The sequence below is a fragment of the Microcebus murinus genome, chromosome 22, assembly GCF_040939455.1.
Source record: "Microcebus murinus isolate Inina chromosome 22, M.murinus_Inina_mat1.0, whole genome shotgun sequence".
Taxonomy (NCBI): Eukaryota; Metazoa; Chordata; class Mammalia; order Primates; family Cheirogaleidae; genus Microcebus; species Microcebus murinus.
Window position 1 is genome coordinate 27,644,936 of NC_134125.1, and position 24,699 is coordinate 27,669,634.

General features: G+C 62.8%; 5 non-coding genes and 2 pseudogenes across 5 annotated transcripts; all 7 read left to right on the plus strand.

Annotated features, from left to right (window-relative positions):
- The first annotated feature begins 337 nt into the window (after positions 1-337).
- LOC142863608 (5S ribosomal RNA) lies at positions 338-456 on the plus strand. The gene has a single exon (XR_012914379.1). It is a non-coding gene; the product is annotated as a 5S ribosomal RNA (ribosomal RNA).
- Positions 457-4,255: 3,799 nt separating this feature from the next.
- LOC142863655 (uncharacterized) lies at positions 4,256-4,373 on the plus strand (annotated as a pseudogene).
- Positions 4,374-8,176: 3,803 nt separating this feature from the next.
- On the plus strand, positions 8,177-8,295 carry LOC142863609 (5S ribosomal RNA). The gene has a single exon (XR_012914380.1). It is a non-coding gene; the product is annotated as a 5S ribosomal RNA (ribosomal RNA).
- A 3,794-nt stretch (positions 8,296-12,089) lies between these two features.
- On the plus strand, positions 12,090-12,208 carry LOC142863610 (5S ribosomal RNA). The gene has a single exon (XR_012914381.1). It is a non-coding gene; the product is annotated as a 5S ribosomal RNA (ribosomal RNA).
- A 3,797-nt stretch (positions 12,209-16,005) lies between these two features.
- On the plus strand, positions 16,006-16,124 carry LOC142863611 (5S ribosomal RNA). Its single transcript, XR_012914382.1, has one exon. It is a non-coding gene; the product is annotated as a 5S ribosomal RNA (ribosomal RNA).
- Positions 16,125-19,927: 3,803 nt separating this feature from the next.
- On the plus strand, positions 19,928-20,046 carry LOC142863612 (5S ribosomal RNA). The gene has a single exon (XR_012914383.1). It is a non-coding gene; the product is annotated as a 5S ribosomal RNA (ribosomal RNA).
- A 3,803-nt stretch (positions 20,047-23,849) lies between these two features.
- On the plus strand, positions 23,850-23,967 carry LOC142863656 (uncharacterized; annotated as a pseudogene).
- The last annotated feature ends 732 nt before the right edge of the window (positions 23,968-24,699 follow it).

The window sequence follows — 24,699 nt, forward strand, 5'->3', positions numbered from 1 at the left end:
CAGCGACGCGCTGGGGGTGGGCAGCGGGTAGGTGAAGGAGGCCGGGCGAGGAGACGAGGGGGGCTGGGAGGGCTCCACCTTGGCGAGTCCAGCCGTGGAGGCGCATCTTGTGTGAGTGTGAGTGAGTGTGAGTGTGTGTGTGTGTGTATAGAGAGACAGCCCCCCGCCCCGCCCCGCCCCGCCCCGCCCATCACCCCCGTCCCTGGGAGCCCGCGGGACCCGGCCGGCGAACTCAACCGGCCCGGCCCGGCGCGGGGCCTGGGGCGGGAGGCGGCGGCGGGGAAGCCCAGAGAGGCTCGGCTTCTTGAGCGGGGCAGGGGCGCCCTCCGCCGCCGCCGTCTAGGGCCACACCACCCTGAACGCCCCCGATCTCGTCTGGTCTCGGAAGCTAAGCGGGGTCGGGCCTGGTTAGTACTTGGATGGGAGACCGCCTGGGAATACCGGGTGCCACAGGCTGCTGCTTTTTTTTTTTTTTTTTTTTTTTGCCTCTTGTTCTGTCCCCTTTCTGGGAGCGCGGCGGCGGCCCGGGGTGGGGGTCACCCCCACCCTCAGCGCCCGCCCGCGGTGCCTGGCGCCCCAGCCCGCACCGTGGGGCCTCCTCTTGTCCCAAGCCGCGACACCGCCGCCACGCGGCAGCATGCGTGGCATCTGGACTGTCAGGTCTCAGACCAAAGGTCTGCTCTGTGGGAACCGACACGCTGGAGGAAACCTTGAGAGTCTGAGAGGGGAGGGAGTTCCAGAAGAAGGCCAGGATGTCATTTTGAGGGAGTATGTGACCAGAACTCGTCCCGTTGCTTTTGGGGTTCTATGGGCTACACGCAGGAATCTTTGGTGGTGGCACCTGATGTTGGGGGATCCGGAGTCACACCCAGACCTGCTCCACAGGCCTCCTTTTACTTTTCTCTTCGGATTCATGATTTTTAAAAAGTGTCTCTTACCTCTATGATTGCATTTTCTTTTCTCTCTCTTTTCAAGCAGATGATGGGAGTACAAGTATTCAGGTGACATGTGTTGCCCGTGCCCCCCTCCCCCCTGTGTTCTTTTTTTTTTTTTTTTTTTTTTTTTTTTTTGAGACAGAGTCTCCTTTTGCTGCCCAGGCTAGAGTGAGTGCCATGGCGTCAGCCTAGCTCACGGCAACCTCAATCTCCGGGCTCAAGCAATCCTGCTGCCTCAGCCTCCCGAGTAGTTGGGACTACAGGCATGCACCACCACGCCCGGCTGTGTTTTTCTATATATATTAGTTGGCCAATTAATTTCTTTCTATTTTTAGTAGAGACGGGGGTCTCGCTCTTGCTCAGGCTGGTTTCGAGCTCCTGACCTGGAGCAATCCGCCCGCCTCGGCCTCCCAGAGAGCTAGGATTACAGGCGTGAGCCACCGCGCCCGGCCCCCCCTGTGTTCTTATTCATATACCTCTCATGTTGTTGCAGCGTATTGTGGGGGTACCAATGTTAAGGTCGGGTGCCTTGCCCTCTCCAAGCCTCCCCCCTCGGGTCAGAGCTTCAAGTGCGCCCATCCCCCAGTCGGTGCGCACCCACCCCATGCCTAATGGATGTGTATGCCCCTCCCCTCCCCCCACCCGCCCGACACCCACCCGATGAAGGTGATTCCTCTCTGTCCACTTAGGCGTCCATCCGTTCGTACCAATTTGCTGGTGAGCGCGCTCACGTGGTGCTCGTGTGTCCATTCTTGGGATACCTGGCTTACTGGAACGGGTTCCAGCTCTGGCCAGGAGAACACGAGAGGCGCCCTCTCACCGCTGCTCCTCACAGCCGAATGGCACTCCGTGGTGTCCACGCGCCACATTTTATTAATGCACTCCTGGATGGATGGGCACTCGGGTCGCTTCCACGTCTTTGCGATTGTGAATTGTGCCCTAACTGTCACCCTAACCCTTACCCAGCCCGTCTCCTCTGCCCCTGCCTGACGCGCTCCTCCCCGGCCAGGCCCGTCACTGTCCTGGGCCCCCGCCTGACCGGCTCCTCCCCGCCCGGCCTGTCACCGTCCTCTGCCCCTGCCTGACATGCTCCTTCCCGCCCGGCCTCTCACCGTCCTCGGCCCCTGCCTGACCGGCTCCTCCGTCGCCTGGGCCTTCCAAGGGCTTGGTGTGGACGCTGCTTCCAGGAAGCCCTCCAGAAACCCGGCAGCAGGGTGGCCGCAGCAGTCTCCAGCAGCCGTCCCTAAGTCGCGTGAGTGCGGGGGACGTGCCCCCGCTGTGCCGCGGGGGCCCAGCCTGGTGTCTTCCCTGAGGCCCTGCGGCTGCCGGCTGGGCTGCCGCTCCCCGCAAGGGGAGAGCCGCGGAGGTGGGGACCGCCTCCTGATGGGGACGTACACGCAGCTCTCCAAGTCGGATTCCGGGGCTCTCTGTCCTGCCCGAAGGCCCAGCCGGCCTGCGGGTCCTTAGAGTGGCAAAAACCTCCGAAAACTGAGACTGAGGGTCTGGTGGGTGTCTGCACTTTTGTGCTGGGCACCCCAGGGAGGCCCGGGGGCTGGCTGGACAACGTGGTCTGCTGGGCTGGGGCGTTGGAGGAGCAACTGATGCCCTTTGCACTTTGGGTAGCAAGAGTCTGAGGTGTCTCTGAGCCCTGTGCCCTGTGGGGGGGGGGCGGGGGGGAGGAGGAGGAGGAGGAGGAGGAGGAGGTGGGAAGGGCCGGGGCCTGCAGTCCTGTTCCCGGGGTGGCACGGCAAGTGGCTTCTTCCACAGGCTGCTTGGCCTGGGCTCCCTGCACCTGGGCCTTTGGAGGACCGGCCCTGTGCTTGCCAACACTTCCTGCAGGGACCCAGAGCTGGGAGGTGGCATCTCTCAGCCCTGGGTCGGGCAGAGCCCCAGCGGGCCATGCCCACAACCTCTCTCAGCACCGGTCCCCCAGAAGGCTCCTTTGGGACCAGGATTCTCTTGCGGTGACTCTTTAAGGTCTGGCCCCTGGATGGAGGGGCACCAGGAGTAGAGGAGCAGGAAGGGGAAGGGGGTGGCCATGCGAGGGGACACTTTGAGGCCAAGTCCCAGCTTCAGCCTGATCCTCCTGGGAACCCCGCTCTGAGACAAGGAGCCGGGCTTCCCATTCCCACAGCAGCCAGTCGTGGGCTGAGGACACCTGGGGCGTTGGGAACTCCCTGGCTTCTCCTTGGTTTAACATCTGGAGCTGCTTGTGAATCGCGCCGCCACACACACCCGAGCGCAGGTGTCTTCCGCACAGACTGCGGGCCTCGCTCTTCTGAATGCCGCTAGCTCGCCACCCACCCACGGGTGAACCCGGTCAGGGTGCTTTCTCTAAGGGGCAGACTCTTTTCCGGGCGGGCTACCGGTGTCTCTGTTTGCTCGTTTCTTTCTTCCATTTCGGGAAAGTCTTCCTTGCTGGGTGTGGAAATCTCCTATGCCTTCCCTCGCCTATTCTGTCAGCTTTAAAATTCTCTTTCAGTTGCCACCCTCACAGATGGATTAGGAAACTCTTTCCGGTGCACTCATTAGTGAAATGACCTCCAGGAAGCTGGAATCCAATATCTAATGGCCGATTTTTAGCGAGTCCACACGCCAGGGTGGTCGGGGTCCAATGCAGCCCCGGCCAGGCCCAGGCCCCTTGGACTGGGCCACAGGAGGACACGGAGGAGGGTCCCGGCCCCCACGAAGCGGTGCCGGCAGTTCTCCACGGGCTTGGGCGTTTTCCAGAGGTAGGAGATGGAGGGGACTGATTTCTTCAGCGCCCCCCAAACCAGGCCACCCCACCCCACCCATGGGACACATCCCCAGAGAGAGACGCCCCATACACTGGCTGTGCCCCAGCCCTGGCCCGGGGGAATAGGCGGCAGCCCACCCACAGGGCGAGGGGGGGGGCGCAGCTGAAAGGGGTTGTGGGGGAGGGCGGCCCCTGGCTGGGGTCAAAGGGCGAGCGTCCCGCGCGTGCGCAGTCAGCGGCAGGCAGCGACGCGCTGGGGGTGGGCAGCGGGTAGGTGAAGGAGGCCGGGCGAGGAGACGAGGGGGGCTGGGAGGGCTCCACCTTGGCGAGTCCAGCCGTGGAGGCGCATCTTGTGTGAGTGTGAGTGAGTGTGAGTGTGTGTGTGTGTATAGAGAGACAGCCCCCCGCCCCGCCCCGCCCCGCCCCGCCCCGCCCATCACCCCCGTCCCTGGGAGCCCGCGGGACCCGGCCGGCGAACTCAACCGGCCCGGCCCGGCGCGGGGCCTGGGGCGGGAGGCGGCGGCGGGGAAGCCCAGAGAGGCTCGGCTTCTTGAGCGGGGCAGGGGCGCCCTCCGCCACCGCCGTCTAGGGCCACACCACCCTGAACGCCCCCGATCTCGTCTGGTCTCGGAAGCTAAGCGGGGTCGGGCCGGTTAGTACTTGGATGGGAGACCGCCTGGGAATACCGGGTGCCACAGGCTGCTGCTTTTTTTTTTTTTTTTTTTTTTTTTGCCTCTTGTTCTGTCCCCTTTCTGGGAGCGCGGCGGCGGCCCGGGGTGGGGGTCACCCCCACCCTCAGCGCCCGCCCGCGGTGCCTGGCGCCCCAGCCCGCACCGTGGGGCCTCCTCTTGTCCCAAGCCGCGACACCGCCGCCACGCGGCAGCATGCGTGGCATCTGGACTGTCAGGTCTCAGACCAAAGGTCTGCTCTGTGGGAACCGACACGCTGGAGGAAACCTTGAGAGTCTGAGAGGGGAGGGAGTTCCAGAAGAAGGCCAGGATGTCATTTTGAGGGAGTATGTGACCAGAACTCGTCCCGTTGCTTTTGGGGTTCTATGGGCTACACGCAGGAATCTTTGGTGGTGGCACCTGATGTTGGGGGATCCGGAGTCACACCCAGACCTGCTCCACAGGCCTCCTTTTACTTTTCTCTTCGGATTCATGATTTTTAAAAAGTGTCTCTTACCTCTATGATTGCATTTTCTTTTCTCTCTCTTTTCAAGCAGATGATGGGAGTACAAGTATTCAGGTGACATGTGTTGCCCGTGCCCCCCTCCCCCCTGTGTTCTTTTTTTTTTTTTTTTTTTTTTTTTGAGACAGAGTCTCGTTTTGCTGCCCAGGCTAGAGTGAGTGCCATGGCGTCAGCCTAGCTCACGGCAACCTCAATCTCCGGGCTCAAGCAATCCTGCTGCCTCAGCCTCCCGAGTAGTTGGGACTACAGGCATGCACCACCACGCCTGGCTGTGTTTTTCTATATATATTAGTTGGCCAATTAATTTCTTTCTATTTTTAGTAGAGACGGGGGTCTCGCTCTTGCTCAGGCTGGTTTCGAACTCCTGACCTGGAGCAATCCGCCCGCCTCGGCCTCCCAGAGAGCTAGGATTACAGGCGTGAGCCACCGCGCCCGGCCCCCCCTGTGTTCTTATTCATATACCTCTCATGTTGTTGCAGCGTATTGTGGGGGTACCAATGTTAAGGTCGGGTGCCTTGCCCTCTCCAAGCCTCCCCCCTCGGGTCAGAGCTTCAAGTGCGCCCATCCCCCAGTCGGTGCGCACCCACCCCATGCCTAATGGATGTGTATGCCCCTCCCCTCCCCCCACCCGCCCGACACCCACCCGATGAAGGTGATTCCTCTCTGTCCACTTAGGCGTCCATCCGTTCGTACCAATTTGCTGGTGAGCGCGCTCACGTGGTGCTCGTGTGTCCATTCTTGGGATACCTGGCTTACTGGAACGGGTTCCAGCTCTGGCCAGGAGAACACGAGAGGCGCCCTCTCACCGCTGCTCCTCACAGCCGAATGGCACTCCGTGGTGTCCACGCGCCACATTTTATTAATGCACTCCTGGATGGATGGGCACTCGGGTCGCTTCCACGTCTTTGCGATTGTGAATTGTGCCCTAACTGTCACCCTAACCCTTACCCAGCCCGTCTCCTCTGCCCCTGCCTGACGCGCTCCTCCCCGGCCAGGCCCGTCACTGTCCTGGGCCCCCGCCTGACCGGCTCCTCCCCGCCCGGCCTGTCACCGTCCTCTGCCCCTGCCTGACATGCTCCTTCCCGCCCGGCCTCTCACCGTCCTCGGCCCCTGCCTGACCGGCTCCTCCGTCGCCTGGGCCTTCCAAGGGCTTGGTGTGGACGCTGCTTCCAGGAAGCCCTCCAGAAACCCGGCAGCAGGGTGGCCGCAGCAGTCTCCAGCAGCCGTCCCTAAGTCGCGTGAGTGCGGGGGACGTGCCCCCGCTGTGCCGCGGGGGCCCAGCCTGGTGTCTTCCCTGAGGCCCTGCGGCTGCCGGCTGGGCTGCCGCTCCCCGCAAGGGGAGAGCCGCGGAGGTGGGGACCGCCTCCTGATGGGGACGTACACGCAGCTCTCCAAGTCGGATTCCGGGGCTCTCTGTCCTGCCCGAAGGCCCAGCCGGCCTGCGGGTCCTTAGAGTGGCAAAAACCTCCGAAAACTGAGACTGAGGGTCCGGTGGGTGTCTGCACTTTTGTGCTGGGCACCCCAGGGAGGCCCCGGGGGCTGGCTGGACAACGTGGTCTGCTGGGCTGGGGGGTTGGAGGAGCAACTGATGCCCTTTGCACTTTGGGTAGCAAGAGTCTGAGGTGTCTCTGAGCCCTGTGCCCTGTGGGGGGGGGCGGGGGGGAGGAGGAGGAGGAGGAGGAGGAGGAGGTGGGAAGGGCCGGGGCCTGCAGTCCTGTTCCCGGGGTGGCACGGCAAGTGGCTTCTTCCACAGGCTGCTTGGCCTGGGCTCCCTGCACCTGGGCCTTTGGAGGACCGGCCCTGTGCTTGCCAACACTTCCTGCAGGGACCCAGAGCTGGGAGGTGGCATCTCTCAGCCCTGGGTCGGGCAGAGCCCCAGCGGGCCATGCCCACAACCTCTCTCAGCACCGGTCCCCCAGAAGGCTCCTTTGGGACCAGGATTCTCTTGCGGTGACTCTTTAAGGTCTGGCCCCTGGATGGAGGGGCACCAGGAGTAGAGGAGCAGGAAGGGGAAGGGGGTGGCCATGCGAGGGGACACTTTGAGGCCAAGTCCCAGCTTCAGCCTGATCCTCCTGGGAACCCCGCTCTGAGACAAGGAGCCGGGCTTCCCATTCCCACAGCAGCCAGTCGTGGGCTGAGGACACCTGGGGCGTTGGGAACTCCCTGGCTTCTCCTTGGTTTAACATCTGGAGCTGCTTGTGAATCGCGCCGCCACACACACCCGAGCGCAGGTGTCTTCCGCACAGACTGCGGGCCTCGCTCTTCTGAATGCCGCTAGCTCGCCACCCACCCACGGGTGAACCCGGTCAGGGTGCTTTCTCTAAGGGGCAGACTCTTTTCCGGGCGGGCTACCGGTGTCTCTGTTTGCTCGTTTCTTTCTTCCATTTCGGGAAAGTCTTCCTTGCTGGGTGTGGAAATCTCCTATGCCTTCCCTCGCCTATTCTGTCAGCTTTAAAATTCTCTTTCAGTTGCCACCCTCACAGATGGATTAGGAAACTCTTTCCGGTGCACTCATTAGTGAAATGACCTCCAGGAAGCTGGAATCCAATATCTAATGGCCGATTTTTAGCGAGTCCACACGCCAGGGTGGTCGGGGTCCAATGCAGCCCCGGCCAGGCCCAGGCCCCTTGGACTGGGCCACAGGAGGACACGGAGGAGGGTCCCGGCCCCCACGAAGCGGTGCCGGCAGTTCTCCACGGGCTTGGGCGTTTTCCAGAGGTAGGAGATGGAGGGGACTGATTTCTTCAGCGCCCCCCAAACCAGGCCACCCCACCCCACCCATGGGACACATCCCCAGAGAGAGACGCCCCATACACTGGCTGTGCCCCAGCCCTGGCCCGGGGGAATAGGCGGCAGCCCACCCACAGGGCGAGGGGGGGGGCGCAGCTGAAAGGGGTTGTGGGGGAGGGCGGCCCCTGGCTGGGGTCAAAGGGCGAGCGTCCCGCGCGTGCGCAGTCAGCGGCAGGCAGCGACGCGCTGGGGGTGGGCAGCGGGTAGGTGAAGGAGGCCGGGCGAGGAGACGAGGGGGGCTGGGAGGGCTCCACCTTGGCGAGTCCAGCCGTGGAGGCGCATCTTGTGTGAGTGTGAGTGAGTGTGAGTGTGTGTGTGTGTGTATAGAGAGACAGCCCCCCGCCCCGCCCCGCCCCGCCCCGCCCCGCCCCGCCCATCACCCCCGTCCCTGGGAGCCCGCGGGACCCGGCCGGCGAACTCAACCGGCCCGGCCCGGCGCGGGGCCTGGGGCGGGAGGCGGCGGCGGGGAAGCCCAGAGAGGCTCGGCTTCTTGAGCGGGGCAGGGGCGCCCTCCGCCGCCGCCGTCTAGGGCCACACCACCCTGAACGCCCCCGATCTCGTCTGGTCTCGGAAGCTAAGCGGGGTCGGGCCTGGTTAGTACTTGGATGGGAGACCGCCTGGGAATACCGGGTGCCACAGGCTGCTGCTTTTTTTTTTTTTTTTTTTTTTTGCCTCTTGTTCTGTCCCCTTTCTGGGAGCGCGGCGGCGGCCCGGGGTGGGGGTCACCCCCACCCTCAGCGCCCGCCCGCGGTGCCTGGCGCCCCAGCCCGCACCGTGGGGCCTCCTCTTGTCCCAAGCCGCGACACCGCCGCCACGCGGCAGCATGCGTGGCATCTGGACTGTCAGGTCTCAGACCAAAGGTCTGCTCTGTGGGAACCGACACGCTGGAGGAAACCTTGAGAGTCTGAGAGGGGAGGGAGTTCCAGAAGAAGGCCAGGATGTCATTTTGAGGGAGTATGTGACCAGAACTCGTCCCGTTGCTTTTGGGGTTCTATGGGCTACACGCAGGAATCTTTGGTGGTGGCACCTGATGTTGGGGGATCCGGAGTCACACCCAGACCTGCTCCACAGGCCTCCTTTTACTTTTCTCTTCGGATTCATGATTTTTAAAAAGTGTCTCTTACCTCTATGATTGCATTTTCTTTTCTCTCTCTTTTCAAGCAGATGATGGGAGTACAAGTATTCAGGTGACATGTGTTGCCCGTGCCCCCCTCCCCCCTGTGTTCTTTTTTTTTTTTTTTTTTTTTTTTTTTGAGACAGAGTCTCGTTTTGCTGCCCAGGCTAGAGTGAGTGCCATGGCGTCAGCCTAGCTCACGGCAACCTCAATCTCCGGGCTCAAGCAATCCTGCTGCCTCAGCCTCCCGAGTAGTTGGGACTACAGGCATGCACCACCACGCCCGGCTGTGTTTTTCTATATATATTAGTTGGCCAATTAATTTCTTTCTATTTTTAGTAGAGACGGGGGTCTCGCTCTTGCTCAGGCTGGTTTCGAACTCCTGACCTGGAGCAATCCGCCCGCCTCGGCCTCCCAGAGAGCTAGGATTACAGGCGTGAGCCACCGCGCCCGGCCCCCCCTGTGTTCTTATTCATATACCTCTCATGTTGTTGCAGCGTATTGTGGGGGTACCAATGTTAAGGTCGGGTGCCTTGCCCTCTCCAAGCCTCCCCCCTCGGGTCAGAGCTTCAAGTGCGCCCATCCCCCAGTCGGTGCGCACCCACCCCATGCCTAATGGATGTGTATGCCCCTCCCCTCCCCCCACCCGCCCGACACCCACCCGATGAAGGTGATTCCTCTCTGTCCACTTAGGCGTCCATCCGTTCGTACCAATTTGCTGGTGAGCGCGCTCACGTGGTGCTCGTGTGTCCATTCTTGGGATACCTGGCTTACTGGAACGGGTTCCAGCTCTGGCCAGGAGAACACGAGAGGCGCCCTCTCACCGCTGCTCCTCACAGCCGAATGGCACTCCGTGGTGTCCACGCGCCACATTTTATTAATGCACTCCTGGATGGATGGGCACTCGGGTCGCTTCCACGTCTTTGCGATTGTGAATTGTGCCCTAACTGTCACCCTAACCCTTACCCAGCCCGTCTCCTCTGCCCCTGCCTGACGCGCTCCTCCCCGGCCAGGCCCGTCACTGTCCTGGGCCCCCGCCTGACCGGCTCCTCCCCGCCCGGCCTGTCACCGTCCTCTGCCCCTGCCTGACATGCTCCTTCCCGCCCGGCCTCTCACCGTCCTCGGCCCCTGCCTGACCGGCTCCTCCGTCGCCTGGGCCTTCCAAGGGCTTGGTGTGGACGCTGCTTCCAGGAAGCCCTCCAGAAACCCGGCAGCAGGGTGGCCGCAGCAGTCTCCAGCAGCCGTCCCTAAGTCGCGTGAGTGCGGGGGACGTGCCCCCGCTGTGCCGCGGGGGCCCAGCCTGGTGTCTTCCCTGAGGCCCTGCGGCTGCCGGCTGGGCTGCCGCTCCCCGCAAGGGGAGAGCCGCGGAGGTGGGGACCGCCTCCTGATGGGGACGTACACGCAGCTCTCCAAGTCGGATTCCGGGGCTCTCTGTCCTGCCCGAAGGCCCAGCTGGCCTGCGGGTCCTTAGAGTGGCAAAAACCTCCGAAAACTGAGACTGAGGGTCCGGTGGGTGTCTGCACTTTTGTGCTGGGCACCCCAGGGAGGCCCCGGGGGCTGGCTGGACAACGTGGTCTGCTGGGCTGGGGGGTTGGAGGAGCAACTGATGCCCTTTGCACTTTGGGTAGCAAGAGTCTGAGGTGTCTCTGAGCCCTGTGCCCTGTGGGGGGGGGGCGGGGGGGAGGAGGAGGAGGAGGAGGAGGAGGAGGTGGGAAGGGCCGGGGCCTGCAGTCCTGTTCCCGGGGTGGCACGGCAAGTGGCTTCTTCCACAGGCTGCTTGGCCTGGGCTCCCTGCACCTGGGCCTTTGGAGGACCGGCCCTGTGCTTGCCAACACTTCCTGCAGGGACCCAGAGCTGGGAGGTGGCATCTCTCAGCCCTGGGTCGGGCAGAGCCCCAGCGGGCCATGCCCACAACCTCTCTCAGCACCGGTCCCCCAGAAGGCTCCTTTGGGACCAGGATTCTCTTGCGGTGACTCTTTAAGGTCTGGCCCCTGGATGGAGGGGCACCAGGAGTAGAGGAGCAGGAAGGGGAAGGGGGTGGCCATGCGAGGGGACACTTTGAGGCCAAGTCCCAGCTTCAGCCTGATCCTCCTGGGAACCCCGCTCTGAGACAAGGAGCCGGGCTTCCCATTCCCACAGCAGCCAGTCGTGGGCTGAGGACACCTGGGGCGTTGGGAACTCCCTGGCTTCTCCTTGGTTTAACATCTGGAGCTGCTTGTGAATCGCGCCGCCACACACACCCGAGCGCAGGTGTCTTCCGCACAGACTGCGGGCCTCGCTCTTCTGAATGCCGCTAGCTCGCCACCCACCCACGGGTGAACCCGGTCAGGGTGCTTTCTCTAAGGGGCAGACTCTTTTCCGGGCGGGCTACCGGTGTCTCTGTTTGCTCGTTTCTTTCTTCCATTTCGGGAAAGTCTTCCTTGCTGGGTGTGGAAATCTCCTATGCCTTCCCTCGCCTATTCTGTCAGCTTTAAAATTCTCTTTCAGTTGCCACCCTCACAGATGGATTAGGAAACTCTTTCCGGTGCACTCATTAGTGAAATGACCTCCAGGAAGCTGGAATCCAATATCTAATGGCCGATTTTTAGCGAGTCCACACGCCAGGGTGGTCGGGGTCCAATGCAGCCCCGGCCAGGCCCAGGCCCCTTGGACTGGGCCACAGGAGGACACGGAGGAGGGTCCCGGCCCCCACGAAGCGGTGCCGGCAGTTCTCCACGGGCTTGGGCGTTTTCCAGAGGTAGGAGATGGAGGGGACTGATTTCTTCAGCGCCCCCCAAACCAGGCCACCCCACCCCACCCATGGGACACATCCCCAGAGAGAGACGCCCCATACACTGGCTGTGCCCCAGCCCTGGCCCGGGGGAATAGGCGGCAGCCCACCCACAGGGCGAGGGGGGGGGCGCAGCTGAAAGGGGTTGTGGGGGAGGGCGGCCCCTGGCTGGGGTCAAAGGGCGAGCGTCCCGCGCGTGCGCAGTCAGCGGCAGGCAGCGACGCGCTGGGGGTGGGCAGCGGGTAGGTGAAGGAGGCCGGGCGAGGAGACGAGGGGGGCTGGGAGGGCTCCACCTTGGCGAGTCCAGCCGTGGAGGCGCATCTTGTGTGAGTGTGAGTGAGTGTGAGTGTGTGTGTGTGTGTATAGAGAGACAGCCCCCCGCCCCGCCCCGCCCCGCCCCGCCCATCACCCCCGTCCCTGGGAGCCCGCGGGACCCGGCCGGCGAACTCAACCGGCCCGGCCCGGCGCGGGGCCTGGGGCGGGAGGCGGCGGCGGGGAAGCCCAGAGAGGCTCGGCTTCTTGAGCGGGGCAGGGGCGCCCTCCGCCGCCGCCGTCTAGGGCCACACCACCCTGAACGCCCCCGATCTCGTCTGGTCTCGGAAGCTAAGCGGGGTCGGGCCTGGTTAGTACTTGGATGGGAGACCGCCTGGGAATACCGGGTGCCACAGGCTGCTGCTTTTTTTTTTTTTTTTTTTTTTTGCCTCTTGTTCTGTCCCCTTTCTGGGAGCGCGGCGGCGGCCCGGGGTGGGGGTCACCCCCACCCTCAGCGCCCGCCCGCGGTGCCTGGCGCCCCAGCCCGCACCGTGGGGCCTCCTCTTGTCCCAAGCCGCGACACCGCCGCCACGCGGCAGCATGCGTGGCATCTGGACTGTCAGGTCTCAGACCAAAGGTCTGCTCTGTGGGAACCGACACGCTGGAGGAAACCTTGAGAGTCTGAGAGGGGAGGGAGTTCCAGAAGAAGGCCAGGATGTCATTTTGAGGGAGTATGTGACCAGAACTCGTCCCGTTGCTTTTGGGGTTCTATGGGCTACACGCAGGAATCTTTGGTGGTGGCACCTGATGTTGGGGGATCCGGAGTCACACCCAGACCTGCTCCACAGGCCTCCTTTTACTTTTCTCTTCGGATTCATGATTTTTAAAAAGTGTCTCTTACCTCTATGATTGCATTTTCTTTTCTCTCTCTTTTCAAGCAGATGATGGGAGTACAAGTATTCAGGTGACATGTGTTGCCCGTGCCCCCCTCCCCCCTGTGTTCTTTTTTTTTTTTTTTTTTTTTTTTTTGAGACAGAGTCTCGTTTTGCTGCCCAGGCTAGAGTGAGTGCCATGGCGTCAGCCTAGCTCACGGCAACCTCAATCTCCGGGCTCAAGCAATCCTGCTGCCTCAGCCTCCCGAGTAGTTGGGACTACAGGCATGCACCACCACGCCCGGCTGTGTTTTTCTATATATATTAGTTGGCCAATTAATTTCTTTCTATTTTTAGTAGAGACGGGGGTCTCGCTCTTGCTCAGGCTGGTTTCGAACTCCTGACCTGGAGCAATCCGCCCGCCTCGGCCTCCCAGAGAGCTAGGATTACAGGCGTGAGCCACCGCGCCCGGCCCCCCCTGTGTTCTTATTCATATACCTCTCATGTTGTTGCAGCGTATTGTGGGGGTACCAATGTTAAGGTCGGGTGCCTTGCCCTCTCCAAGCCTCCCCCCTCGGGTCAGAGCTTCAAGTGCGCCCATCCCCCAGTCGGTGCGCACCCACCCCATGCCTAATGGATGTGTATGCCCCTCCCCTCCCCCCACCCGCCCGACACCCACCCGATGAAGGTGATTCCTCTCTGTCCACTTAGGCGTCCATCCGTTCGTACCAATTTGCTGGTGAGCGCGCTCACGTGGTGCTCGTGTGTCCATTCTTGGGATACCTGGCTTACTGGAACGGGTTCCAGCTCTGGCCAGGAGAACACGAGAGGCGCCCTCTCACCGCTGCTCCTCACAGCCGAATGGCACTCCGTGGTGTCCACGCGCCACATTTTATTAATGCACTCCTGGATGGATGGGCACTCGGGTCGCTTCCACGTCTTTGCGATTGTGAATTGTGCCCTAACTGTCACCCTAACCCTTACCCAGCCCGTCTCCTCTGCCCCTGCCTGACGCGCTCCTCCCCGGCCAGGCCCGTCACTGTCCTGGGCCCCCGCCTGACCGGCTCCTCCCCGCCCGGCCTGTCACCGTCCTCTGCCCCTGCCTGACATGCTCCTTCCCGCCCGGCCTCTCACCGTCCTCGGCCCCTGCCTGACCGGCTCCTCCGTCGCCTGGGCCTTCCAAGGGCTTGGTGTGGACGCTGCTTCCAGGAAGCCCTCCAGAAACCCGGCAGCAGGGTGGCCGCAGCAGTCTCCAGCAGCCGTCCCTAAGTCGCGTGAGTGCGGGGGACGTGCCCCCGCTGTGCCGCGGGGGCCCAGCCTGGTGTCTTCCCTGAGGCCCTGCGGCTGCCGGCTGGGCTGCCGCTCCCCGCAAGGGGAGAGCCGCGGAGGTGGGGACCGCCTCCTGATGGGGACGTACACGCAGCTCTCCAAGTCGGATTCCGGGGCTCTCTGTCCTGCCCGAAGGCCCAGCTGGCCTGCGGGTCCTTAGAGTGGCAAAAACCTCCGAAAACTGAGACTGAGGGTCCGGTGGGTGTCTGCACTTTTGTGCTGGGCACTCCAGGGAGGCCCCGGGGGCTGGCTGGACAACGTGGTCTGCTGGGCTGGGGGGTTGGAGGAGCAACTGATGCCCTTTGCACTTTGGGTAGCAAGAGTCTGAGGTGTCTCTGAGCCCTGTGCCCTGTGGGGGGGGGCGGGGGGGAGGAGGAGGAGGAGGAGGAGGAGGAGGTGGGAAGGGCCGGGGCCTGCAGTCCTGTTCCCGGGGTGGCACGGCAAGTGGCTTCTTCCACAGGCTGCTTGGCCTGGGCTCCCTGCACCTGGGCCTTTGGAGGACCGGCCCTGTGCTTGCCAACACTTCCTGCAGGGACCCAGAGCTGGGAGGTGGCATCTCTCAGCCCTGGGTCGGGCAGAGCCCCAGCGGGCCATGCCCACAACCTCTCTCAGCACCGGTCCCCCAGAAGGCTCCTTTGGGACCAGGATTCTCTTGCGGTGACTCTTTAAGGTCTGGCCCCTGGATGGAGGGGCACCAGGAGTAGAGGAGCAGGAAGGGGAAGGGGGTGGCCATGCGAGGGGACACTTTGAGGCCAAGTCCCAGCTTCAGCCTGATCCTCCTGGGAACCCCGCTCTGAGACAAGGAGCCGGGCTTCCCATTCCCACAGCAGCCAGTCGTGGGCTGAGGACACCTGGGGCGTTGGGAACTCCCTGGCTTCTCCTTGGTTTAACATCTGGAGCTGCTTGTGAATCGCGCCGCCACACACACCCGAGCGCAGGTGTCTTCCGCACAGACTGCGGGCCTCGCTCTTCTGAATGCCGCTAGCTCGCCACCCACCCACGGGTGAACCCGGTCAGGGTGCTTTCTCTAAGGGGCAGACTCTTTTCCGGGCGGGCTACCGGTGTCTCTGTTTGCTCGTTTCTTTCTTCCATTTCGGGAAAGTCTTCCTTGCTGGGTGTGGAAATCTCCTATGCCTTCCCTCGCCTATTCTGTCAGCTTTAAAATTCTCTTTCAGTTGCCACCCTCACAGATGGATTAGGAAACTCTTTCCGGTGCACTCATTAGTGAAATGACCTCCAGGAAGCTGGAATCCAATATCTAATGGCCGATTTTTAGCGAGTCCACACGCCAGGGTGGTCGGGGTCCAATGCAGCCCCGGCCAGGCCCAGGCCCCTTGGACTGGGCCACAGGAGGACACGGAGGAGGGTCCCGGCCCCCACGAAGCGGTGCCGGCAGTTCTCCACGGGCTTGGGCGTTTTCCAGAGGTAGGAGATGGAGGGGACTGATTTCTTCAGCGCCCCCCAAACCAGGCCACCCCACCCCACCCATGGGACACATCCCCAGAGAGAGACGCCCCATACACTGGCTGTGCCCCAGCCCTGGCCCGGGGGAATAGGCGGCAGCCCACCCACAGGGCGAGGGGGGGGGCGCAGCTGAAAGGGGTTGTGGGGGAGGGCGGCCCCTGGCTGGGGTCAAAGGGCGAGCGTCCCGCGCGTGCGCAGTCAGCGGCAGGCAGCGACGCGCTGGGGGTGGGCAGCGGGTAGGTGAAGGAGGCCGGGCGAGGAGACGAGGGGGGCTGGGAGGGCTCCACCTTGGCGAGTCCAGCCGTGGAGGCGCATCTTGTGTGAGTGTGAGTGAGTGTGAGTGTGTGTGTGTGTGTATAGAGAGACAGCCCCCCGCCCCGCCCCGCCCCGCCCCGCCCCGCCCATCACCCCCGTCCCTGGGAGCCCGCGGGACCCGGCCGGCGAACTCAACCGGCCCGGCCCGGCGCGGGGCCTGGGGCGGGAGGCGGCGGCGGGGAAGCCCAGAGAGGCTCGGCTTCTTGAGCGGGGCAGGGGCGCCCTCCGCCGCCGCCGTCTAGGGCCACACCACCCTGAACGCCCCCGATCTCGTCTGGTCTCGGAAGCTAAGCGGGGTCGGGCCTGGTTAGTACTTGGATGGGAGACCGCCTGGGAATACCGGGTGCCACAGGCTGCTGCTTTTTTTTTTTTTTTTTTTTTTTGCCTCTTGTTCTGTCCCCTTTCTGGGAGCGCGGCGGCGGCCCGGGGTGGGGGTCACCCCCACCCTCAGCGCCCGCCCGCGGTGCCTGGCGCCCCAGCCCGCACCGTGGGGCCTCCTCTTGTCCCAAGCCGCGACACCGCCGCCACGCGGCAGCATGCGTGGCATCTGGACTGTCAGGTCTCAGACCAAAGGTCTGCTCTGTGGGAACCGACACGCTGGAGGAAACCTTGAGAGTCTGAGAGGGGAGGGAGTTCCAGAAGAAGGCCAGGATGTCATTTTGAGGGAGTATGTGACCAGAACTCGTCCCGTTGCTTTTGGGGTTCTATGGGCTACACGCAGGAATCTTTGGTGGTGGCACCTGATGTTGGGGGATCCGGAGTCACACCCAGACCTGCTCCACAGGCCTCCTTTTACTTTTCTCTTCGGATTCATGATTTTTAAAAAGTGTCTCTTACCTCTATGATTGCATTTTCTTTTCTCTCTCTTTTCAAGCAGATGATGGGAGTACAAGTATTCAGGTGACATGTGTTGCCCGTGCCCCCCTCCCCCCTGTGTTCTTTTTTTTTTTTTTTTTTTTTTTTTTTTTTGAGACAGAGTCTCCTTTTGCTGCCCAGGCTAGAGTGAGTGCCATGGCGTCAGCCTAGCTCACGGCAACCTCAATCTCCGGGCTCAAGCAATCCTGCTGCCTCAGCCTCCCGAGTAGTTGGGACTACAGGCATGCACCACCACGCCCGGCTGTGTTTTTCTATATATATTAGTTGGCCAATTAATTTCTTTCTATTTTTAGTAGAGACGGGGGTCTCGCTCTTGCTCAGGCTGGTTTCGAACTCCTGACCTGGAGCAATCCGCCCGCCTCGGCCTCCCAGAGAGCTAGGATTACAGGCGTGAGCCACCGCGCCCGGCCCCCCCTGTGTTCTTATTCATATACCTCTCATGTTGTTGCAGCGTATTGTGGGGGTACCAATGTTAAGGTCGGGTGCCTTGCCCTCTCCAAGCCTCCCCCCTCGGGTCAGAGCTTCAAGTGCGCCCATCCCCCAGTCGGTGCGCACCCACCCCATGCCTAATGGATGTGTATGCCCCTCCCCTCCCCCCACCCGCCCGACACCCACCCGATGAAGGTGATTCCTCTCTGTCCACTTAGGCGTCCATCCGTTCGTACCAATTTGCTGGTGAGCGCGCTCACGTGGTGCTCGTGTGTCCATTCTTGGGATACCTGGCTTACTGGAACGGGTTCCAGCTCTGGCCAGGAGAACACGAGAGGCGCCCTCTCACCGCTGCTCCTCACAGCCGAATGGCACTCCGTGGTGTCCACGCGCCACATTTTATTAATGCACTCCTGGATGGATGGGCACTCGGGTCGCTTCCACGTCTTTGCGATTGTGAATTGTGCCCTAACTGTCACCCTAACCCTTACCCAGCCCGTCTCCTCTGCCCCTGCCTGACGCGCTCCTCCCCGGCCAGGCCCGTCACTGTCCTGGGCCCCCGCCTGACCGGCTCCTCCCCGCCCGGCCTGTCACCGTCCTCTGCCCCTGCCTGACATGCTCCTTCCCGCCCGGCCTCTCACCGTCCTCGGCCCCTGCCTGACCGGCTCCTCCGTCGCCTGGGCCTTCCAAGGGCTTGGTGTGGACGCTGCTTCCAGGAAGCCCTCCAGAAACCCGGCAGCAGGGTGGCCGCAGCAGTCTCCAGCAGCCGTCCCTAAGTCGCGTGAGTGCGGGGGACGTGCCCCCGCTGTGCCGCGGGGGCCCAGCCTGGTGTCTTCCCTGAGGCCCTGCGGCTGCCGGCTGGGCTGCCGCTCCCCGCAAGGGGAGAGCCGCGGAGGTGGGGACCGCCTCCTGATGGGGACGTACACGCAGCTCTCCAAGTCGGATTCCGGGGCTCTCTGTCCTGCCCGAAGGCCCAGCCGGCCTGCGGGTCCTTAGAGTGGCAAAAACCTCCGAAAACTGAGACTGAGGGTCCGGTGGGTGTCTGCACTTTTGTGCTGGGCACCCCAGGGAGGCCCGGGGGCTGGCTGGACAACGTGGTCTGCTGGGCGGGGGGGTTGGAGGAGCAACTGATGCCCTTTGCACTTTGGGTAGCAAGAGTCTGAGGTGTCTCTGAGCCCTGTGCCCTGTGGGGGGGGGCGGGGGGGAGGAGGAGGAGGAGGAGGAGGAGGAGGAGGTGGGAAGGGCCGGGGCCTGCAGTCCTGTTCCCGGGGTGGCACGGCAAGTGGCTTCTTCCACAGGCTGCTTGGCCTGGGCTCCCTGCACCTGGGCCTTTGGAGGACCGGCCCTGTGCTTGCCAACACTTCCTGCAGGGACCCAGAGCTGGGAGGTGGCATCTCTCAGCCCTGGGTCGGGCAGAGCCCCAGCGGGCCATGCCCACAACCTCTCTCAGGACCGGTCCCCCAGAAGGCTCCTTTGGGACCAGGATTCTCTTGCGGTGACTCTTTAAGGTCTGGCCCCTGGATGGAGGGGCACCAGGAGTAGAGGAGCAGGAAGGGGAAGGGGGTGGCCATGCGAGGGGACACTTTGAGGCCAAGTCCCAGCTTCAGCCTGATCCTCCTGGGAACCCCGCTCTGAGACAAGGAGCCGGGCTTCGCATTCCCACAGCAGCCAGTCGTGGGCTGAGGACACCTGGGGCGTTGGGAACTCCCTGGCTTCTCCTTGGTTTAACATCTGGAGCTGCTTGTGAATCGCGCCGCCACACACACCCGAGCGCAGGTGTCTTCCGCACAGACTGCGGGCCTCGCTCTTCTGAATGCCGCTAGCTCGCCACCCACCCACGGGTGAACCCGGTCAGGGTGCTTTCTCTAAGGGGCAGACTCTTTTCCGGGCGGGCTACCGGTGTCTCTGTTTGCTCGTTTCTTTCTTCCATTTCGGGAAAGTCTTCCTTGCTGGGTGTGGAAATCTCCTATGCCTTCCCTCGCCTATTCTGTCAGCTTTAAAATTCTCTTTCAGTTGCCACCCTCACAGATGGATTAGGAAACTCTTTCCGGTGCACTCATTAGTGAAATGACCTCCAGGAAGCTGGAATCCAATATCTAATGGCCGATTTTTAGCGAGTCCACACGCCAGGGTGGTCGGGGTCCAATGCAGCCCCGGCCAGGCCCAGGCCCCTTGGACTGGGCCACAGGAGGACACGGAGGAGGGTCCCGGCCCCCACGAAGCGGTGCCGGCAGTTCTCCACGGGCTTGGGCGTTTTCCAGAGGTAGGAGATGGAGGGGACTGATTTCTTCAGCGCCCCCCAAACCAGGCCACCCCACCCCACCCATGGGACACATCCCCAGAGAGAGACGCCCCATACACTGGCTGTGCCCCAGCCCTGGCCCGGGGGAATAGGCGGCAGCCCACCCACAGGGCGAGGGGGGGGGCGCAGCTGAAAGGGGTTGTGGGGGAGGGCGGCCCCTGGCTGGGGTCAAAGGGCGAGCGTCCCGCGCGTGCGCAGTCAGCGGCAGGCAGCGACGCGCTGGGGGTGGGCAGCGGGTAGGTGAAGGAGGCCGGGCGAGGAGACGAGGGGGGCTGGGAGGGCTCCACCTTGGCGAGTCCAGCCGTGGAGGCGCATCTTGTGTGAGTGTGAGTGAGTGTGAGTGTGTGTGTGTGTGTATAGAGAGACAGCCCCCCGCCCCGCCCCGCCCCGCCCCGCCCCGCCCATCACCCCCGTCCCTGGGAGCCCGCGGGACCCGGCCGGCGAACTCAACCGGCCCGGCCCGGCGCGGGGCCTGGGGCGGGAGGCGGCGGCGGGGAAGCCCAGAGAGGCTCGGCTTCTTGAGCGGGGCAGGGGCGCCCTCCGCCGCCGCCGTCTAGGGCCACACCACCCTGAACGCCCCCGATCTCGTCTGGTCTCGGAAGCTAAGCGGGGTCGGGCCTGGTTAGTACTTGGATGGGAGACCGCCTGGGAATACCGGGTGCCACAGGCTGCTGCTTTTTTTTTTTTTTTTTTTTTTTGCCTCTTGTTCTGTCCCCTTTCTGGGAGCGCGGCGGCGGCCCGGGGTGGGGGTCACCCCCACCCTCAGCGCCCGCCCGCGGTGCCTGGCGCCCCAGCCCGCACCGTGGGGCCTCCTCTTGTCCCAAGCCGCGACACCGCCGCCACGCGGCAGCATGCGTGGCATCTGGACTGTCAGGTCTCAGACCAAAGGTCTGCTCTGTGGGAACCGACACGCTGGAGGAAACCTTGAGAGTCTGAGAGGGGAGGGAGTTCCAGAAGAAGGCCAGGATGTCATTTTGAGGGAGTATGTGACCAGAACTCGTCCCGTTGCTTTTGGGGTTCTATGGGCTACACGCAGGAATCTTTGGTGGTGGCACCTGATGTTGGGGGATCCGGAGTCACACCCAGACCTGCTCCACAGGCCTCCTTTTACTTTTCTCTTCGGATTCATGATTTTTAAAAAGTGTCTCTTACCTCTATGATTGCATTTTCTTTTCTCTCTCTTTTCAAGCAGATGATGGGAGTACAAGTATTCAGGTGACATGTGTTGCCCGTGCCCCCCTCCCCCCTGTGTTCTTTTTTTTTTTTTTTTTTTTTTTTTTTTTTGAGACAGAGTCTCCTTTTGCTGCCCAGGCTAGAGTGAGTGCCATGGCGTCAGCCTAGCTCACGGCAACCTCAATCTCCGGGCTCAAGCAATCCTGCTGCCTCAGCCTCCCGAGTAGTTGGGACTACAGGCATGCACCACCACGCCCGGCTGTGTTTTTCTATATATATTAGTTGGCCAATTAATTTCTTTCTATTTTTAGTAGAGACGGGGGTCTCGCTCTTGCTCAGGCTGGTTTCGAGCTCCTGACCTGGAGCAATCCGCCCGCCTCGGCCTCCCAGAGAGCTAGGATTACAGGCGTGAGCCACCGCGCCCGGCCCCCCCTGTGTTCTTATTCATATACCTCTCATGTTGTTGCAGCGTATTGTGGGGGTACCAATGTTAAGGTCGGGTGCCTTGCCCTCTCCAAGCCTCCCCCCTCGGGTCAGAGCTTCAAGTGCGCCCATCCCCCAGTCGGTGCGCACCCACCCCATGCCTAATGGATGTGTATGCCCCTCCCCTCCCCCCACCCGCCCGACACCCACCCGATGAAGGTGATTCCTCTCTGTCCACTTAGGCGTCCATCCGTTCGTACCAATTTGCTGGTGAGCGCGCTCACGTGGTGCTCGTGTGTCCATTCTTGGGATACCTGGCTTACTGGAACGGGTTCCAGCTCTGGCCAGGAGAACACGAGAGGCGCCCTCTCACCGCTGCTCCTCACAGCCGAATGGCACTCCGTGGTGTCCACGCGCCACATTTTATTAATGCACTCCTGGATGGATGGGCACTCGGGTCGCTTCCACGTCTTTGCGATTGTGAATTGTGCCCTAACTGTCACCCTAACCCTTACCCAGCCCGTCTCCTCTGCCCCTGCCTGACGCGCTCCTCCCCGGCCAGGCCCGTCACTGTCCTGGGCCCCCGCCTGACCGGCTCCTCCCCGCCCGGCCTGTCACCGTCCTCTGCCCCTGCCTGACATGCTCCTTCCCGCCCGGCCTCTCACCGTCCTCGGCCCCTGCCTGACCGGCTCCTCCGTCGCCTGGGCCTTCCAAGGGCTTGGTGTGGACGCTGCTTCCAGGAAGCCCTCCAGAAACCCGGCAGCAGGGTGGCCGCAGCAGTCTCCAGCAGCCGTCCCTAAGTCGCGTGAGTGCGGGGGACGTGCCCCCGCTGTGCCGCGGGGGCCCAGCCTGGTGTCTTCCCTGAGGCCCTGCGGCTGCCGGCTGGGCTGCCGCTCCCCGCAAGGGGAGAGCCGCGGAGGTGGGGACCGCCTCCTGATGGGGACGTACACGCAGCTCTCCAAGTCGGATTCCGGGGCTCTCTGTCCTGCCCGAAGGCCCAGCCGGCCTGCGGGTCCTTAGAGTGGCAAAAACCTCCGAAAACTGAGACTGAGGGTCCGGTGGGTGTCTGCACTTTTGTGCTGGGCACCCCAGGGAGGCCCGGGGGCTGGCTGGACAACGTGGTCTGCTGGGCGGGGGGGTTGGAGGAGCAACTGATGCCCTTTGCACTTTGGGTAGCAAGAGTCTGAGGTGTCTCTGAGCCCTGTGCCCTGTGGGGGGGGGCGGGGGGGAGGAGGAGGAGGAGGAGGAGGAGGAGGAGGTGGGAAGGGCCGGGGCCTGCAGTCCTGTTCCCGGGGTGGCACGGCAAGTGGCTTCTTCCACAGGCTGCTTGGCCTGGGCTCCCTGCACCTGGGCCTTTGGAGGACCGGCCCTGTGCTTGCCAACACTTCCTGCAGGGACCCAGAGCTGGGAGGTGGCATCTCTCAGCCCTGGGTCGGGCAGAGCCCCAGCGGGCCATGCCCACAACCTCTCTCAGGACCGGTCCCCCAGAAGGCTCCTTTGGGACCAGGATTCTCTTGCGGTGACTCTTTAAGGTCTGGCCCCTGGATGGAGGGGCACCAGGAGTAGAGGAGCAGGAAGGGGAAGGGGGTGGCCATGCGAGGGGACACTTTGAGGCCAAGTCCCAGCTTCAGCCTGATCCTCCTGGGAACCCCGCTCTGAGACAAGGAGCCGGGCTTCGCATTCCCACAGCAGCCAGTCGTGGGCTGAGGACACCTGGGGCGTTGGGAACTCCCTGGCTTCTCCTTGGTTTAACATCTGGAGCTGCTTGTGAATCGCGCCGCCACACACACCCGAGCGCAGGTGTCTTCCGCACAGACTGCGGGCCTCGCTCTTCTGAATGCCGCTAGCTCGCCACCCACCCACGGGTGAACCCGGTCAAGGTGCTTTCTCTAAGGGGCAGACTCTTTTCCGGGCGGGCTACCGGTGTCTCTGTTTGCTCGTTTCTTTCTTCCATTTCGGGAAAGTCTTCCTTGCTGGGTGTGGAAATCTCCTATGCCTTCCCTCGCCTATTCTGTCAGCTTTAAAATTCTCTTTCAGTTGCCACCCTCACAGATGGATTAGGAAACTCTTTCCGGTGCACTCATTAGTGAAATGACCTCCAGGAAGCTGGAATCCAATATCTAATGGCCGATTTTTAGCGAGTCCACACGCCAGGGTGGTCGGGGTCCAATGCAGCCCCGGCCAGGCCCAGGCCCCTTGGACTGGGCCACAGGAGGACACGGAGGAGGGTCCCGGCCCCCACGAAGCGGTGCCGGCAGTTCTCCACGGGCTTGGGCGTTTTCCAGAGGTAGGAGATGGAGGGGACTGATTTCTTCAGCGCCCCCCAAACCAGGCCACCCCACCCCACCCATGGGACACATCCCCAGAGAGAGACGCCCCATACACTGGCTGTGCCCCAGCCCTGGCCCGGGGGAATAGGCGGCAGCCCACCCACAGGGCGAGGGGGGGGGCGCAGCTGAAAGGGGTTGTGGGGGAGGGCGGCCCCTGGCTGGGGTCAAAGGGCGAGCGTCCCGCGCGTGCGCAGTCAGCGGCAGGCAGCGACGCGCTGGGGGTGGGCAGCGGGTAGGTGAAGGAGGCCGGGCGAGGAGACGAGGGGGGCTGGGAGGGCTCCACCTTGGCGAGTCCAGCCGTGGAGGCGCATCTTGTGTGAGTGTGAGTGAGTGTGAGTGTGTGTGTGTGTGTATAGAGAGACAGCCCCCCGCCCCGCCCCGCCCCGCCCCGCCCCGCCCATCACCCCCGTCCCTGGGAGCCCGCGGGACCCGGCCGGCGAACTCAACCGGCCCGGCCCGGCGCGGGGCCTGGGGCGGGAGGCGGCGGCGGGGAAGCCCAGAGAGGCTCGGCTTCTTGAGCGGGGCAGGGGCGCCCTCCGCCACCGCCGTCTAGGGCCACACCACCCTGAACGCCCCCGATCTCGTCTGGTCTCGGAAGCTAAGCGGGGTCGGGCCGGTTAGTACTTGGATGGGAGACCGCCTGGGAATACCGGGTGCCACAGGCTGCTGCTTTTTTTTTTTTTTTTTTTTTTTTTGCCTCTTGTTCTGTCCCCTTTCTGGGAGCGCGGCGGCGGCCCGGGGTGGGGGTCACCCCCACCCTCAGCGCCCGCCCGCGGTGCCTGGCGCCCCAGCCCGCACCGTGGGGCCTCCTCTTGTCCCAAGCCGCGACACCGCCGCCACGCGGCAGCATGCGTGGCATCTGGACTGTCAGGTCTCAGACCAAAGGTCTGCTCTGTGGGAACCGACACGCTGGAGGAAACCTTGAGAGTCTGAGAGGGGAGGGAGTTCCAGAAGAAGGCCAGGATGTCATTTTGAGGGAGTATGTGACCAGAACTCGTCCCGTTGCTTTTGGGGTTCTATGGGCTACACGCAGGAATCTTTGGTGGTGGCACCTGATGTTGGGGGATCCGGAGTCACACCCAGACCTGCTCCACAGGCCTCCTTTTACTTTTCTCTTCGGATTCATGATTTTTAAAAAGTGTCTCTTACCTCTATGATTGCATTTTCTTTTCTCTCTCTTTTCAAGCAGATGATGGGAGTACAAGTATTCAGGTGACATGTGTTGCCCGTGCCCCCCTCCCCCCTGTGTTCTTTTTTTTTTTTTTTTTTTTTTTTTGAGACAGAGTCTCGTTTTGCTGCCCAGGCTAGAGTGAGTGCCATGGCGTCAGCCTAGCTCACGGCAACCTCAATCTCCGGGCTCAAGCAATCCTGCTGCCTCAGCCTCCCGAGTAGTTGGG